Here is a 5065-nt window from a genome sequence, read left to right as displayed (position 1 = left end):
ACTCTGTAATATGCATTTGATATAGATGTATACCGACGATAAACGCTGATCTCAATTTGCGGGCCTACATAATTCAACGTCAGATAAAATCAACAGTTATCTCCAAACGATATCACAACTGAAAAGAAAACCAACACTGAGCGTCGGGCAATTTTTTTCGCCGCTCGACCGCAATAGTCGCAAACGATTGCATTATAATATTATAATAATCGTAAACGATTGTGTTATAATATCATTTCATGACATCGCGATCAGCAGAAGTACCATTAATATCACGTTACGTATATACTTGTTAGTAGGTACATCAGACGACGCTAGTAAATAAATATTATATTAAATGTCGAGTTGTCCAGACGAAGCCGCGGTATAATACTTTGTATACGCATAAAATTCGCTTCGTCGACGTACACGTCTTATCCGTTGCGTTTAATTTTTTTTTTTTTTGCTATACTAAAAATATCTTTAATTAAAACCGAAAAAAAAAAATAAATAGAAACTTCGCGCATCAGACGCGTTTTACCGACGCGCCAATAACAGCTATCGTGTACCGGCACGTCGCAGTTATACCGGTCGGGTATATTTCACTGGACATGATGATAATATCATATTATTATCGTTAAATATTATAAATGAAATGCAGCGGCGTACAACACGCGGACGTCTCTTCAAATATCCGATAAGACCAACTACACGTGTCGGTTTGTCGGTGGACGTTTAGATCGCTATAATATAATGCTATTGCAGTTGCAGGAATCGACTGGAACCGCGTACGCCCACCGTCGGATCCGCGAAAACGGGTTTCGGACGTATACCGGTCTTTCGGTAAACGGTATACCGTGTATAGGTCTCGGAAACACTTACCGATCGCCAGCTGATCACGGGGTTCAAATTGTTCAGTGACTGTTTTCGGTCTCGTAAAATTTTCAAAAATGTCACATTATATAATATGTTTTACAATAGCCCAGAGACGTGGTTCAAGAGGACGTCAGCACACTATTTGTTTTATCATCTCCCTGACCCCAGAGCATAACGTCGAGAATTTCAGTTCATTTTGCGTTCACCGGTCTCGTGTTGTCGGAGTGAATATTATCAGGCTTGACGTTAAGTAGATACGTATTGTCTGTGTTTGTACGCTGGCTTTTTCACGGTATTCAGTATGATCCTACGACTCGCACGAATCCATAATATCAGTTGTAGGTATACCTATGTGTAAAATATTTAAATTTAAACATCGCAAAAACACAGATAATGTTCTGAAGTTGGATAATAGGTGAACTCGCCCTGATGCGTATTAGATCCATGTATAATAAAACGTAACAATAAGTCGAGATTGCAGGTTCGACTGAACGCAATTCGTCTAAATGTGGTTCGCTGGTCTGCAGAGGGAGAAAAAGCAAACAGTGCACTGACATTCTACATTGACATTGTGCATCGCGTATCTATATAATACGTATTGACTTTTGAATTATAATTTATAGCTTCTTTTTTTTTTTTTTAGTCTTAAAGAGGGTAATACGTACGGGGGACGCAGAAGCTTACTGACGCTTGACTGAAAATCAGTTGTACGACTGAAAGCTGATCCGGGGTGGAGGGGCCCCTCTCCCTCTGCAGCCACCCCTCCGATGTCCGATGTCAACGGCTGGATTCGACCGTATCTTTCGCATACTATTACTATTATTACTACCGTCGGTCGACTGTTATGATTTATTAGTGTGTTATTAGGCGCAACGAACGAAAAATATGATGCTTACCCGTGTCCTATATCCATAGCAAGCAACCGTGAATTCATGTCGTCCGCAAAATTCTAGTCTGTGTATGCCGAACAGCTCTCTTCGCAGCAGTGCAACTTACGTATTCATGTAATACATACTATCATATTATTACACTTAGTATTCGGTACTGCATGACGATGACTTGATTTCGTTACGAATTTTCCTCGTTTCGGTATGACGACACACTGCGCGCCGCAATAAGGTTTATCACGGAAAACGCACGCTAAGAGAATATTAAATATTTGTTTGTGTTTCCGGACGCTAACGGACCCCCCCTCCACCCCCCATTTACAAACGAAATATCACAATAATGCATACAGAGTGATTCGCCAAGCGTGCTCATTGCTCACCCCTATTTGTATCCTTTTGAATTACGAATTCGATGTAATTCTGTTTTTTTTTAACTTTTTAGGAATACTTTTTATTATATAAATACACGAATACATAAATAACTTTTCAAGATAAGTATTTTTTTTTTATACCGTTTAAGGAGGTTTAAACATCGTTTTTCTAATGAGTACTCACCCTTTTTTACTTCAAATTCTTAGGCTGATGAGTTTGATGTGCCCATCTAAATCAAAATTTGAATGAGTAAGTAGTTCTAAGTTATTAAAATGTATAAAAATATACTAAGAGTAATATTATAGTATTTAAAATATGTTTTACAAAAATATAAAATTGAATCTAGCTCTTATATTATATTGGGACAACTTTTACAAATCTTGAAATGTTAATAGATGTATCCTCCATACCTTCCAATCCAGCTGTTATCCATCATTGACCTTAGTCCTTATGAGTTCATAGACTTAAATAACTCAAAAACTAATCGTTCGAATATCGATTTAGATCCCTACATCAATATTTTGAAGAAAGGTGTCTCTGCGTAAAAATGTACAAGTGAAAACGGGCGATGGTCATTTGATAAAAAGTCGGTATCGCCACAGGCACGACACTCTTCAAATGTTATGACAAATCTAAGTATTCGGAAATACTGTCCTTCAGTGTACTTGAAAATCCCAAAAAAATCATGTTTTGAACGAAACAATTGGAGTGAACAGACTCGGTGAACAGTGAATCACACTGTATAATTATAAGTTAATTTGCAGTGTGTGCCAAAATGGTACCTTAAATGTTATGCGCTCCTTCGGTCACTCCGCCACCAGAGCCTTTGGAACGACGCCAAAACGGGGGAGGGAAATAAAGTCGGGACGATCGTAATTCATACATAATCGTACGAGCGTCGGGCACGTCGTCGTCGCATATATTTGCAATAAAAAAGCATAAAACGTAGAGCAATAATACCATATAATACGATCATATAATGGATATTTTATCACCGCGATGCGGTTTCTCCAGTCCGTCTCTCGCATTTAAATTATTTCGCAATATTATTATAATATATTAATTTTATATTGTCTAAGGCGCACGTCGATATGTAACCATAACCGCTATACCAATACATGTATAACATTATGTTTATTATTATTTTATAATATGATGCGACGGCCGCAGAATATTCGCCCGCGTTAAAGATAATGCGTTTATAATGTACACGAGGTACTTACATAAGTTTAATCTCCACGTCGAGCGAGATTTCGGGATTTTCACAAATCGTACAATTTACGACTATGGCAGTCAATGTCACGGCCGAATGGTATACGTGCAGGCGTTTTCCTACATAATATAATAATATAATATATTATTATTAAAATGTGCAATTGCGAGGGTACATACCAATGCATTTAAACGCTTTTGGCTCGTCCAAAACTACACTTTATTGCATGATAAATGATAATTTATAGTTAAATTATTGTAATACGCGATGTGATTTATACTTTGGAACGATGCGAAATCCATTCGAAATTACCTAAAATATGAGCTCCTCAGCTCACTGTATTATTGTGTTTAATGTATTTTCAAATACAAAATTTAGTTAGCCTTTTTTTTCTACATTCGCATCGATGCATATTATAGGTAGGTGCAACACAAAACTTATTCTGTAAGTCAATTTCCCGATGATATATGTATAGACGTTAAGATTTATTACGGTCTTCGATACGGTCGTACGCGTCGCAGTGTTGTATATTATTATGTATAGGCATTACGGTCTATGCAAATTGATGGAATTTTCATCGATTTAAAAAAAACTGATGATGTGTACAGCGTAGATTTGAATTAATCACAATACGTGCATCGGTGTATGTATTGCAGTATATAGTTGTATGTTTTTGGTACTTTGTACATTTCGTCTGTGGTGAGACTTTTTTATCGAAATTGTTTTTAAAAAAATTGGTGCACCAGAACCTGTGGAAAAAACGGACGTCGCTATGTTTATAATAATGACATGAGTTTGAAAAAAAAAACGAAAAGATAAAAAATTGAAATAATCTCAACGTGTGTAAGTCACTCGATATGCTCACGTCATTCTGAAAATCCCATCATTCCATATCATCCAGCTGCAATGTTTACACGGTATACCTCTTAGCGCGAGCACACTGCCACACTGCGAAATATTTATTATTATATACCTACGACGCGACACTTAAAATATAATAATAATAAAGCGTACACTTCTATCAGCATCTCGACCTTTCTGGCGCGGACATAAAAAACTCACAGCACCGCAGCAGTGTATAATGTGTATAATATGTATATAATATGCACGTGCAACATAATATATACGAAAGGGTGAAAAACAATTAACGCAACTCGTTTCTTGGTCGCTTCAAATGTTTAAATATACTGTGTGAAGAGTATACGCGTGTCATTATGAAGTCTTGTTTACACGCCCTTCGATAAACAAATCTCGAGACGAACACGTGATATTAAAAAATGTATATTATATATTCATGCATAAAGACGGTGTTTTAGACATTTTCGAGTTTCCCGCATAGGCGCGATTCGGGCCGATGGGGCAAAGCGAGCCGATTTACTCACCCACCCTCTCCCCGAGATGTTTATAACAAATAAAATCGTTTACTATCACTTGAATATTTTTAATTTTTAAAATGGAATACTTAACGCTATTTTTTTAATCTCGACAAAACTAAAAACCTAAACAACTGCAAACACTGCAGCTGCAAACTATTATTGTATTATGATATTAATTTGTCGCTATAAAAAGTAAAAATGTATACAATCGATTAATATATTATAATACTATCTATTCACGAATCATGATAGTGTCGTCCATTTGTGGTCATTTACTTCTTGATTTTAGCTGGTAACACTATACTCACTTATGACTTATCGTCACAAGTTTTGTAATGTCAGTTATGTTGTCGTAAATCGGT

General features: G+C 36.5%; 1 long non-coding RNA gene across 1 annotated transcript; it reads right to left on the bottom strand.

The window, feature by feature from the left end:
* Positions 1 to 858: 858 nt before the first annotated feature.
* On the bottom strand, positions 859 to 1968 carry LOC111040750. The gene is made up of 2 exons (XR_002605236.1): positions 1752 to 1968; positions 859 to 1203 (listed from the first exon to the last, which is right to left on the bottom strand). It is a non-coding gene; the product is annotated as an uncharacterized LOC111040750 (long non-coding RNA).
* Positions 1969 to 5065: the final 3097 nt, after the last annotated feature.

Source organism: Myzus persicae, unplaced genomic scaffold (assembly GCF_001856785.1).
Source record: "Myzus persicae strain clone G006 unplaced genomic scaffold, MPER_G0061.0, whole genome shotgun sequence".
Taxonomy (NCBI): Eukaryota; Metazoa; Arthropoda; class Insecta; order Hemiptera; family Aphididae; genus Myzus; species Myzus persicae.
This window is presented reverse-complemented; position numbering and strand designations above follow the sequence as displayed.